This window comes from Trachurus japonicus, chromosome 19 (assembly GCF_045865225.1).
Source record: "Trachurus japonicus isolate A0001 chromosome 19, Traja_1.0".
NCBI classification, from domain to species: Eukaryota; Metazoa; Chordata; class Actinopteri; order Carangiformes; family Carangidae; genus Trachurus; species Trachurus japonicus.
In genome coordinates, this window is record NC_140925.1 from 11,957,207 (window position 1) to 11,971,183 (window position 13,977).

At 41.6% G+C, this 13,977-nt stretch overlaps 1 protein-coding gene across 11 annotated transcripts in view; it reads right to left on the reverse strand.

Annotated features, from left to right (window-relative positions):
* tanc2b (tetratricopeptide repeat, ankyrin repeat and coiled-coil containing 2b) overlaps window positions 1–13,977 on the reverse strand; it is a 164,101-nt gene that overhangs the window by 93,657 nt on the left and 56,467 nt on the right. For 2 of the 11 annotated variants that reach the window (XM_085761413.1, XM_085761410.1), the window contains exon 1: window positions 9,175–9,334. The exons of 7 other annotated variants lie outside the window; for them this stretch is intronic. The gene's annotated coding sequence lies outside the window, so the exon portion shown is untranslated. Of the gene's footprint in view, window positions 1–9,174; window positions 9,535–13,977 lie in introns of those variants that run through there. 2 more of the 11 variants (XM_085761415.1, XM_085761411.1) reach the window with 2 other exon arrangements.

The following is a 13,977-nucleotide window of genomic DNA, read 5'->3' on the forward strand; positions in this document are numbered from 1 at the left end:
GCCACACTATGCTCACGAGTTCAAAGTAATACATGAATTAAATGTGCAACACAACTGCATTACATCCTGTTACAGTACATACTGTAATACATTTAAAATCAGTTAAAACCAGTAGTTTTAAATTTGTCATATTAGCCACGATTTTAACTGTGCGGATAGTATAAACAGTGTGCAAGTACTGTATACTTTATACGCACAGTAGCCGGTATATCTGTACAGAATTTATAATTTCTTGTATATTGTTACACACTGCTGGAATATTGTTCTTTTTTTATATTTATGTTCTTCTATTCTTTCATTGTTGCCTGCTGCTGCAACACTGTAAATTTCCCCATTGTGGGACAAATAAAGGATGATTTTTATCTTTCCTTATTGCCATCTATACTGACTAATAGGTATAGTAATAAGAAATGCCTGTTCAAATTTATAAAATGTCCTTTTATGTGTTTATTGGGGCAAAAAACAGTTAAATATATCATTCTCAGATGTTTTTAAACTTGCAAATATCAATGTTGGTGCTGTAACAGTAGCTACTGGCCAAGCTACAGTATAAAAGATCATTTCTAACTGCTATACCTTCAATATACAGTACAAGAGTACACCTGTACAGTGGTGCATCATCTTCTCAAAGCAAAGAAAAAGACGTATTTCCTTGGCTTAAAAATAACATTTCCTCCCCTCCCACCCTCCAGAAAAGCCCCCGAGCCTGTGACCCTGGCCACCGAGGTGTATCTGGAGGACAGTGAACAGCACGGCGGCGGCGGCGGGCCAGAGAGGTGACGCATATGTGAGCGGCTGAGTGCGTCAGGCTCTGGCTGACAGCACCACGACTCAGCAGTGTCCTGGATGGATGGAGGTGTTATGATGGAGGAAGCAGGGAGGGATGGAGAATGTGTGGAAGAGAGAGAGAAAGAGAGAAAGAGAGAATGAGAGAGAGGAAGGAGAAAAAAAGAGAAAGGAGTGATATGCCCTGACTCCTACACTGCCATCCGACGCTGAGAAAAGCTCTGTCGCAGCACTGAGTGGGTGGCCTTCGTTCAAAAAAAAAAAAACCTAGCCTAGTGAATAAGAGTCTGGAAAACAAAGACAGGCTGCATCAAGCATCTCCTACCTTCAGTCTGACACACCACTGGGGTTACATCACAGAGCAGAGAAGTGAAAAGCATGCAGCAAAAATAACCAAACGGAAATGGAAGTGTTATAAGGATTTTTTTGCTCTGGCTGCTGCCTTGAGACTCAGAGAGTAAGAGCATGAGCGGAGTCATAAAAAGCTGGTAATGCTCCCGGTCTGCCTCCAGGTGTTCCGGTTAGGAATGATGCTTTTGTTTTTTTAACATTTATAATCCCTGACAATGACACACATAAAAAACAACAGCCGGCATCCCACCTGTACCACCTCCCCTTGACATTTCCCCATCACCCCTGCTTCCAATTTTAATTAAAAAACCCTCTCTTCATCAAAACGCCGATTCAATCTGTCAATTAGTATTTCTTCAGATTAAAGCTTCAATCTATAAAATGTCAGGAGATAGCCTATTTAAAAAAAACAAAAAACAAACACCTATTGCAATTTCACATAGCCCAAGGTGATGTCTTCAGACTAAATTCACTTCAAGAAAACTGTCTTTAAACTACCCCAGACTCGTTAAAGATAAGAGAAGCTTCTGACACCTGGAGGACTCTGGAGGCTTAGACAGCTGGGGTGACACATACTGAGAAATGAAACACCTCAACACAGGAAATAGTCGTTCAGTTTTTAATATAACAAATAGAAATAGGTGATGGAAACTTAATGAGCCAACAACTCTCGTCAGACTCACTAAGAAGATGAATCTCTTAACAATGATAATTCTATAGGCCTACTGTTTGAAGATATGAACAAATGTGTCAGCTAAGCAACAATCTGTTCTGCACACATGACAAGTGGCACACTAGCACAAAAACTACTGTACTTCACCTATACATCCATGGCTGTGTCCGCAACCACTCACTACTAGTAGGACTAGATCTAGGACTGTCATTCTGTAGTGCTGTCCGAATGTTTAGTGAGTAGGCCTATAAATAGTGGACGCATGTCCCACAATGCGGAACCGATGGTCTCAGCAAGTTACCATAATGCACTGCAGTCACAGATTGCGGTTATGATCGCAGTCGGCATTGATCTGCAACGTTTTTAGTATGTTTTAAACCAATTCACAGAGCTAACAAGATTACAGTAGCTTGCTAGCTAAAGCTGATTAGCTCTACTAATTAGCCTAGATCAACAGTTTTCAGTTAGAAATCAAGTGAAGATATGAACAAGCACCAGTCTGTTAGAACAAAATAATACATTCAATTTACATTTTTTTCTGTAATGAATTTCAAACGTAAAACATCCAAAGTTATGAAAAGGAGTAATGAATTGAACTTTATTACGCAAAACAATGGCTCCTTGATCTGAAAACTGATCATCTGTCTTGAATGAGAGCAGTAGCTGGTAGAGCTAATCAGCTTTAGCTAGCAAGCTAATACTAATCTTGTTAGTGAGTTGGTTAAAACACACTCCAGTTTCCAGTTAACCTTATAATGATTCATGTTTATTTTTTCTTAAAAAGATAAATGAACACTTGATGGCCGCAGGCATAATACCGTGCTACTGCTAATATAGACCGAAGCTAAAGTTAGTATGAGCCATATGGAATATGGATGTAAAGAAGTAGTTTTTGTGCCAGTTCTCAGTGTGAAGAAAGAAGGGAAAAAATGTATTGAATGTATTATTTTGTTCGAACAGAGCATTGTTTGTCTGCTTAGCTCACACATTTGTTCATATTTTCAAACAGTACGGCCTTTGTTGTCATTGTTAAGATTCACACACTAATTTCTCAAGTAGTAGTTATCTTCCTAGTTCTTGTAAACGGCACTCTACATTATTTTTCTGTTGACAGTCAAACAGTTTCACCACCACAATGAATGAATGCACCTGCTGTGGAGGGATTGCACTTAGCCTGTTCTGTTGCCTTGTTTCAGTTTTACATTCAGCGCCGACACGTCTCCGTCTGCAGCTTCACCTCTCGTTCCCTTTGACCTCGGGCTGTAGTGTCTACAGTGAGGCGAAGGGTGTGTGTGCGACTCCTGCTAAGGTTGCAGATGCACCAAAGAGGAGTGTTTAATGAGAAAAGGCAGGAATCCTGATAAATTCACACGGGGGACAGCCTCCGCTGCAGCTGCTGCTTGTTCATTATGGTGGAAAGTATTTACTGCCTTTCAAATTACTGCCTCTGTGAATGACAGTCAGAGCTATTTACCATACAGCGGCTTAAAGATGCGCGCAGGTGAATTTGATCCTTTTTTTCCTGCTTCTTAGGGGGCTCCTCTGTACTGTGGGGATTTGTAAGCCTCACAACAAAACCACAGACGTGGAAGGAGAAGTTTGTACCACACCCTAATCTCGCCGTTGCCAGCTCCTCTGAGGATGAATTAGCTCCTCAGAAGATCAAGTACACCAATGATGATATTCAAGGGGATTCGGAAATGTTTGCTTCAAAAGAAAAGAAAAAAAAATCAACAACTCCGCCGGAAAAAACAACCATCACTGCTTTTCTATTAGCGATGTGCAGCCGTCACTTGTTGCAAAGTTATGCATTAGTTTGCTCTGAAGACACCATCAGCAGCCAATTGTCTTCCGCTGTTTACCTCGGCCTTTCTGGAAGAAAATTAGATTTTAACAACTTGATGGCTAGAGCAACAGACCGCCATGCAACTCTGAATTATAATGCAAAGCTCAGTAATGAAATTCAAACAAACAATCCATAGGGGCAGCTAAGGATTAGTGCATGATGATTGCACATTTAAAGTGTGACTCCTCTCTCACTGGTTCATACATAACAATTTAAATTTGTGTACTCTTTTCTGAAAGCTGTATGACTAATGTAAATCCTCCTGTTTGAGTGGCCATTTGGTGATATTCATTTGGGAGAGCTATAACTCTGAAATGAGTCATGTTTTGACAGGATCCCACCTCATATAGAAACGCAAAACTTTTACATATAATTTACAATATAATGATTTAATGCTTTGTGAGCTTTGTGTGCAACCTCTCCTTGTTGAAGCACCAGCTAAATGCCAAACAAACAACAGATTAAAAAAAAAGCCCAACACACACACTGTCTCCAAAATAGCCACAAGCATAAAAACACCACTAAAAAAAAAAAAAAAAGGAGGGTGTTTGATGCTGGATAGAAAAAGGCCAGCGGCAGACGGGCAAAGTGTCATTTTGTTTTTCCTCCTCTTTCCAATCAGAGTGCAGAGCTTTCAACCTGGGAGGGGGTAACAATTAGGGAGAGGAGGAGGAGGAGGAAGATGGGGAGAAACAAAAAGGAGGAGAGGTGGCCATTGACTGTGGCCATAGTAACAGACGAAGCACGGAGGACGGAGGGAGGTGAAGCAGAGAGACGGAGACGAAGGCTGTCCTTGCTGCTGCGCCCTCTTTCATTGCGCTCTGTTATTCTTATCCTTTGCTTGCCCACAGCAATGCAATAATTCACTCTGTTCTCAGTGTCATTGTGACGATGGGAGAGAGCAGAGGGGTGGGGGGTGGGGGTTGGGGGGGGAGGCAAACGACTACATACACAGAGAGAGAGAGAGAATACACACGACATGGAAACTGCAAAGGAGATGGGCCTACAACTGCAAACAAGCAGGCCTGAATAATGAAATACGCATTAAATATAAAAGAGACCGGGGGATTGTAGAGCCTGCAGTGGCACAGCAGACACCAACACTTACACATGGTGAGGAGAAAGTAGGCTATACTATATGTGGCTGCATCTTTTATCATTAATACGACAGCTACACCCTATATTACAGTATGTGTGGTACTGTATGTGGCTATATTTAGACGTGTAAAAAAAAAAAAAGTATGCAAATGCTCTAACCTGATCTACATCACACTTCGTGATGTTCACAACTCGTTTAAAGTTTAATTTTCTGCATCTATTTGTAAAGATTACAATTTATTATTATTGTACAGAATTTAATTTAATATGAAAAACAACTCAAGTTCACAACAACACTGTCTGTTAAAACATGGATTCAGCAAACCGGTGTTTATGCTGACTATAGAAAACTCAATGGATGAAAAAAACAAGGTCACAAATCCCAGGATATGGGTCAATGTGCAAGCGTGTGTGTGTGTCTGTGTGTGACAGACAAGTATTGTTTTTGGCAGGTCCACTATGTGGGTCTTGCATAAATTTTTCATGTGCTGCCTTTCAGCTGGGTACATTTATACGGTATGGGTGTGTTCTTATTGATTATATTGACTTTATTTATCATCATTATCAGTTCTATTACTTTCTCAATCATGCTTTTTATTTGTTGGTCGACAGAATGTCAGAAAATAGAGAATAAAGCTCACAACAGGAAGTCAAACCGACACAGAGATGCAAACAGCAAACCCTCATGTTTAAGAACCTGGACGTGACTTTAATTCATTATCGCAATAGTTGCTGATTAGGTTTTTTCGTTAACCGACTGTTTCCACAGAATGACAGACAGGCGGCATGCAGTCTGTTTATTTGCATGATCTGTTGTTGTTGTTGCCAAGCAGCAACTAACTCCATGAGGCTGGAAAATTAAGCCAACAGGGAAGTGCTGCAAACTGCAGTTCCTCTAATTAACCACTTGAAGCTGCCTCCAAAAGTCAATCAATCGACACAGACTCCTATATCAAGCCTTAACAGCAATAAATCGCTTTTGTTTTTTACATTTGAGAAGATACAACCAGTGGATGTTTGACATTTCCTTGAATAAAATGATTTAAGAATTAATCAATGACCAAATTATTTTCCCAACTGTTTCAGGACACATGGGGATAAACCTGTAATATCTGCATATGTGCACTTGTGTTAGTCTGAGTATGTGTGTGTGTGTGTGTGTGTCACCATCATATGACCTGTCAAGGCAGATACATTTATCCGGGGGGGCCTGATAAATCCTGTCCTCCCAGTGAATGTCAGCAGGAGTTAGAGCTATTGAGAGTGGAAAACATGGCTGCCAGAGAAAGAGAGAAAGAGGAGGAGGAGGGGACCAGACAGACAGACAGACAAGTACAGACATAGACAGACTGTAGGTTTGAATCCAGCGATGGCATGTTAACGATATCTGAGACAGTCGCCGAGACGCATTTGGACACACAGCTGGCGTGGGTTTACAGTCCACGCCTCGCTGTTACACGGTCCTCAGCAAATTTGCAGATCTTGTGAAGTGAACCGGTGCTGCTGCTGCTGCTGCTGCTGCTGCTCACTTATGCAACACTTGTGTGTTATTGTTTTTGTTTTTTTGCTGCCTTTATCTTGCAGCGCGAGGCGACACAATATCCCTCCGACTGCTCCGCTAGCAAGGGCACTTCCTGCTATTCAAAGCCACACAGCGTTGAGCAGCGATAATGAGCCCATCCACATCAAGAGGCACAATGAAAAGCCCAGTTTCCCGACTGGCAAGAACAACAGGAAGCCTCTGCAGAGGGGTTGAGGGTGGGGAGGGGGCACTGATAAGTCCTGCATGGCATCAAAAATTTAAATGGGCCACCAACAACACAACGACCATGTTATTTCATATTTCTCACAGCCATTCAACAATCCTGCAGGCTGTTTTTGTTTATGGAGGATTTGGGGTCTATATATACTATGAGTGTGTGTCAGTGTGAGGTATGCCAGGGGAGGGACTAGTGAAATAAAAAAAAAATAAGAAAACAGGATAGTGGAATGGAAAGACTGAAAGAAACAAAACAAATGAAAGTGTAGATCATAAATGGCAAATGGTTAGCACCTGTTATAAGGAGAATAAATGGATGATGAATGGGTGGAATGAGTGGGACTTGAGGGGGTGTAAGAAAATAACCACTCCAGATGGGAATGAAAAAATAGAAAAAGAGAGAGAGGATGGATGTGAAAAAGAAGAAAAAAAGAAGAAGAAGCTGTGATGAAAATGTTAGAGCGTATGGATTGATGAAAAGGGATGAAGGAGGAGAAACAGAAGCAGCAGTGATGAATGGAGAGGAACAAAGACAGAGTGGGAAATTACTTTAAAGGGGGGGTGTGGGGGGCTTTGAGGTGGACAAGTTTGGTTATGAGATGATGTAGATAAATGGAGACAGAGGGACCTGAGAAAGAGGTGAGAGGAGGAGGAGGAGGAAGAGAGATGGGGGATGGAGTGGTGAAGACTCATTAGCCTACGCAGGGCCGGGTACATTAAGCCTTCCCCATGCTCTACTGTTTCATCTCCCTCTCCTCTGACTCCTTTTGTTCTCCAGAAATATCCGAGTAGGTGGGAGAGAGAGAGAGAGAGAGAGTAACAAGAGAGTGCGAGAGAGGAGGAACAGTAACAGTAAGTGAAGTGATGACAGAGTGAGGGGGAGAGAGAGAGAGAGAGAGTGACAGAGGAAGGATATGACTGGCTCGATATCTTTAGAAATCTTCAGATGCGCCTGACACTGGTGCCAATAGTTATTTTCTGATGCTCGGGATGAAACATCATCAGAGTCCATGTTGTTATCCAAGCAAAAAATAAATAACACGAGTAACTAAATCAGCATAAATTTAATGATAACTCAGCTGAAATGAAAAATATTGGAAAGACATGAAATATATCCGGCTTCTTATGATGATTCTTATGTCATCACTGTCATCATCATCATCATCTTTAAAGGGACAGTAGCCTGGTTACACAAATCCATCAAATGCTTCTCTCTAGTAAACAAAAAAAAAATCAATCATGGCAAAGCTGAAATAATACAGTAAATCAATTACTGCCAAGATGATCAACAGAAAAATAAATCAGCATTCATTTTTGACTTTCAATTAATCATTTTAAGGCATTTTTTCAAGCAAATTTGCAAAACAATTTGTAGATTTCTTTGTGATACTAAACCGAAAATCTCAGCTCCTGTCATCTCTTTGTTTTATTGAACCTGTTTCATCTGCTTATTATTGACTTTTTTGACTAATTACACATAATGAAGGATAAAGTTTAACAGCCTCTGGGTCAGTTTTGGGCCAAACAACCTGCACAATGCGGAACTGCTATAGCTTTAAATATATAATAGTGTGTAATCATTTGGATTGTCTGCTCAGTAATCACAGTGTTATCAGAAGAAATGTCCCTCATAAAAGTTCTGAATTATACCAGCAAGACTGATAATGAGACACGAATATATTGATATGTGAAAAGCAGTTTTATTAATGAGGTGATGAAGAAGTGAACAGAGTGAGGAGGAAATGTGAAGCACAGTGGGGAGTGTTTTTTTTGTTGTTGTTTTTTAGGGTCAGCACTTTAGGTTTGATACAGTTCAGGAGAGGGGGGTGGGGGGAGATGCAGAGGAGGATGAGGGGCAGGAAGATGGAGAGGTGAGAGCAAGTGAGAGGTGGTATATAAACCTGAGGAGACCAATCACCAAGGAGCAAGCAGAGAGAGAGAGACTGGGAGTTATTAATAAACTTGAGGACATAAAGAGCGACAGACATTTCATGAGGAACAGAGTGAATCACCGTCAGGACACACTTGATCTTTCATTTCTGTCGCTCGCACAATTTTCTCCTCTAATGGCCATCTGTCAGACACCACGGCCTCTCCTCTCCACTTCCCTCACTCCAGATTTATTCTCACTGAATATCTACAAGTAACACACACACACACACACACACAGCAGTACACACACACAGGGTTTCCAAGGTGTGGCACGATGCCGGCTGAGGAAGCCCAACCACCTGGGTCAAGGTGACACCAGGCAGAGTGCAGCCAAGAAAACAGAGCAAACAACAAATCAATCAGTCTTTGAAGAAGACACATGCTGCTGCCGCCGGAAGAAGAAGCAGAAAAAAAAAAGACAGACAGTCAACAACACTGCTCTTAAATCACACACTTAAGCCCTTCACCTTTCAAAGTGCACACTGAGACGCCTACACAGTGGCTTTCTGGAAACACAGAGCTGCTCAGACTTGCACCAGGAGAGAGAAAGAGAAACAGACGCCTAAAATAGTGGCAAACAATTAACAGCTGAATCCTCCTGAATAGCGGCTCTTTCCAAAGCCGGTTTCCACCACTCCTTATATGTTCACAACAGCATTCACACATTCCAGCATTCACATTTCCATCCATCCATCCATCCATCCTCCAGCCCCGATTCATCCGGCTCACCTTTGTCAGTCGAGCGCCTCGTCTGCCCAGGCAATAAAAATCCTGCACCATAGTGAGAGAGATCCTATACAAAAGGAGAGGAGACTGTAGGGGCACAGAGAGGGGAAGGCAAAAAAAAAAAAAAACACGGAAGGAAGAAAAAAAGGCAGAGAAAGAGAGAGAGAGAGAGAGAAGAGCACAGAAAATAGAGGAAGGGAATAGAAGAGGGAGAAGAGAAAGAGAGAGGGAGGTAAAGAATAGCCCAGACAGGCAGAGAGCTCTCCACAATGTGAGCAGCGGGGAAGGGCGAGCGCCAGGTGTCAGTACGCATACACTCACTGTGCTGCGCTTACACACACACACATATACGTACACACACACGCGCGCGCGCAGGCAGACAGGCAACTCTTTCTCGCTCTCATCTCCCCCCTCTTCCTCCTCCTCCTCCTCCTCCTCCTCCTACTCTGGCTCTCTGGCGGCAATAACTCCCTCATCCTCATTCGCTCTCTCTCTCTCTCCTTTCAGCCATGGTTGAATTCCTTAACTCTTTCAAAGCCAGTGATCCGTCAGGGTAATTGCTCCGTCTACTTCCTGTCATGCTGAGGATGAACGGCTCTTTTTTTTTTATAAATATCAAAATCGCGATTTGAAACAGCAATTTCTAAACCGCAACATCATCAATTATAAGCCTGTGATTTTTTTTATCTAACTGTTTTGGCCACTTAGGGGCAGCAGCAACAAACTGTAAACATTGATATATTATTTATCATCATTCAAAGTCGATATGGTGAATTTGTTTTTTCTGACCAGCTTTTCTTTTAGCTCCGTTTTGGGTCTCCACCGCCTCCTGAGGGAAATTATCTGGCTCTTTCGCTGCTGAATGCTTCACTTTGTTCACCAGCTAGCTGCCATCAGGTGCCTGACAGGTGGTGCACAGTTGGTATATTATCGACTTTTTGCTCAAAAATAACAACAACAAAAAAACGAACACCTGATGCGGCCTGAAGAAAAGAACCGAGAGCAACTGACGGCAATCTGTTTTCCATTACACTTAAAAAAAAAAACACACACATTTCCACCATGAATCACTATTAAAAACACATCAAAGCAGTTTTAAATCATAACTTATAATCTATATAAATGACAGTTTCTCTCTACTGCTCCTCTACATTCATTTCAGGGGTTGACTGAGGAGAATAAGAACCTGTTGCCGGGTAAATGTGCTCCCTGCACAGCAGACATTTAGACCTGTCACTCACAGGAGCACAAGAGTCGTGTTAAAAACATTAACGATGGAAAACCAAGACCAAGTAATCAAAGAAGCTGATAGGAATCCAGCCGTTACTCTCACTCATGACGTATCAAGAACAGGACAGGATCCACACTAACAGTTTATGACGTCATGAATGATATTGTGACTGGCAGGCAATTAGCAGGATGAGCATGGCAAAAAGGGTTTTGATATGTTATATTAGCATAAATTATATTTTATAATAATGACCCAATTAAGATAATAATTCAATTTGATTTTGTTATTTGCATTCGTTCTCATCTTCCCTCCAATTTGCTGAGGACCTCCTGTCACCCCTTGACGGCCCCAGCTTTAAAAACCACTGCTCTGGGAAACAGATCGTAGAAGGAAAGACGGCGCCATGATTTTGAAATTTGCTAAAAATAAAAAAAAACAAGTGTGGTCTGACTTTTTCTGCCATTAAAAGTTGTTTTGAGCTTGTCGAAGCCATTAAAACTAATGCCACTTTCTACAATATCTTAGTTCTGATTAAACCTCACATGGTAACATCATCAGTTTTTTTTAAATTTGCCACAAGTTTACTTAGATTGGTGATTATGTTTGGTATAAATTGTATTTTGTTTATTATGGTTTAAACACATTTTCCTTTGATTGTCAAGTCCAAACTTCTGCTTTTCATTCAGCTTTGAATGCAAGAGAATAAAGACCATAATTACTGCCTCATACAATAATAGTGACATAGTAAAAGACCACTGTAACGTCAGGGGTCCTCAGGTTTATGCACCACAGTCTACTTTATATTCTCCTGAGTCTACATTCAATGCACCATGTCTCCAATTGAGTCTTTATTCTATTTCAGTCACACAGAAGAGACAGTTTAAAGTCTCCTCCTCTTTACAGCTTTGGACTCCATCGATATAGGCGACATGTTAAAAAGATCCAATATCACAGACAGAGACATACGTTAACACACCAGGGAGCTGCATGGGCGCCCACCAGGGACTTATAGCTGAAACACGTCTCTGAAGTGGAGATTCATGAAATTGTCTTGTGTGTGTGTTGTTGTGTGTTGGGCCACAGAGCAAGGGCTTATGGGAAACAGCGGCTCCAGCGAAGCCTGCAGAGATACTTACATTTAAGACCTCTACATGCTGAGTGTATCTGCTGCCCTGGGTTACAAATACACAGAGAGAGAGAGAGGGAGAGGGAGCGCTCCTCAGGACTGGGACCATGCGGTTCAAAAGGGTCTTAATGCATTTTTTTGCCTTTTGTCGACCACAATGTGACATTCTTTCATGTTAATTGGTTGTGAAATTGAATCCGGGAATTTTTCAGAGTGAGTCCTGTAAAACCCAACAAGGGTATTACAGTATCAACACGGATGAGGTTACATTTTTTTTCTGCCATTTGTTCCTCTTCATTAGCAGGACATTTCTTAAGCTTTTAAAAAAAATGTGAATGAAGTCTGCAAGAGAGTTGAACCAAAGGCCAAGGAACAAGTAATTACAGTAGTTTTAGATGCATTTTTTTTTTTTAAAGCAGCAGATTGAGACTCTGCAAAAGTACATACTCATGCTCCCTGAGTGCTTTCAAGCTTATTTCAGGTTTATTTATTTATTTCTTGAATTAATGTTCTCATCAAGATTAGGTTTCAGGAGCTGAAAATGCAGTTTCCTGTCCAAACAGGTTCAGTAAATGCAACACTGCCTCCGAATGAACAAGGTAACACCATGTGAATTATGTAAACAGACGTCTGAGCAAACACACAGTTTATATATCTTATTCTTAATGGTTGGCTGTACATGCATTTTGATTGGTTGGTTTTGGTTTGTGGTATTATTTTGATTGCTGGATGCACATGATTAAAAAAATCAATCACAATGGGATTACAAACCAACCAACCAATCAGAATACAGCAAAAAAAAAAAAACCCCGCCAACCAATAATAATACAACACAAACCACTCAAAATACAGCATCAGAATGATTGCTCCAATAGAGAAATTTGTTCATTCATAACTTGAACAATCATTCAAAATGATGCAGCAGTGATCACATGTTCGAGGCCTATCACTTTCCATGACCATAAAAAAACACCACATCGTCAACATTATCCATCTCAGCTGCCGCCAAGGAAAAGGACACCAGATCTAGGTCACAGCGAGACGACTGTAACTGCGAAACATCAGTCACACCTCGTCCCCTTTAATCCAGCCAGTGGACGTGAAGTAGAGGCCTGACACAGATCCAATCCGAGACCCAACAGACGCATTATAATCTACTTTTTGTACAGATGTTCAACACACAAGTCAGAGCGAAGTGAGGAAACTCGCTGTACGGAAACCCAAAAAGAGGAAAAGAGGGCCATAGAGGGACAGGCAGGAAAGTGAGTGGAGCGGACACATGGAGACGGAGTGAGAGTTCCCACTATTGACGTTGCGATAAGAGAGAGGAGGAGAGGTTAGACCAGCGCTTACTTTACCCACGCTTCATGCTGCCCACTCCCTACAGCCAGAACTGGAAAGCACGGTTAGCTGCATGAGGCAGACACAGCAACCGGTCTCCTTTTAAAATGCCACTGGCTTTATTATTTTTTTTTTTTTTTAAAGTGAAATCACTCAGAATACTGCGAGAAAAAGCATCAAAACCGCTGCCGCCGCCACCATCAGGCTCCATGGGGCGTTCAAAGACCTGCTGCTGAGGACAGCCTGGGGTCTAACATGCACTGTGCTGATTTTTAGACACGCATCAGGCCTTTAATGCAGATTTATAATGACAATCAATCCAGTAGTGAGAGAGCAGACTGGTGGTGGCTCGACAGCAAACTCAGACATGACTCATGCCATCTTTTCCCACATCGGAGTGTATTATGGTTTTAAAAAAAAAAAAGCCATTAGAGGACGTGCTTCAATGTGATTATTGCGACGATGCTGATACAAAAGGAACAATATGCAGCTGAGCACTATTAGCAGCAACAAGTGCCCCGCTATTACAGCAAAGAATGCACTTGACGGTATTGTGTTTTTTATTCAACAGTTACGATGATGATGATGGCGTCCTGCCGCCTTTAAAGTTCATCTTTTAAGTGTTGCCGGTACCTTATAAAGATGGACAATTAAGATGAAGAGGACAAACACAAATAAACAACCCCTTCCTCAGTGACTCATCATCGAGGGGAAAAGCATTAGTGTTACTGAAAACATCAATTATGTTGCGTTTCTATTAAAATATCACATTTAAGTCATGATATCCGACTCTGGTTCAACTTTTAACCCCGTTTCCAGGAAAATAATGCACAGTAAAATGTGAATTAATTCAAGTTTTTATCCACCACTGTTGTTGTGTGTGAGTATTAGGAGTTCAGCTGGCAGATAAACTACTGTAGAAGAGGAGGACACGACAAGACGAGTGTGGAGGACGGAGGAGTTTGATCTTCAGTGGAAACGCTTAAGTAAGATTTAGGTCACTCGTTAATACCGTGATATCGATTTCGAACGTGTCATCCCGCCGCAACCGTGACTCTCAGAGATCTTAGAGGAGGTTTTCGGGGGCCGTCGCATTCTTGAGCCTGAA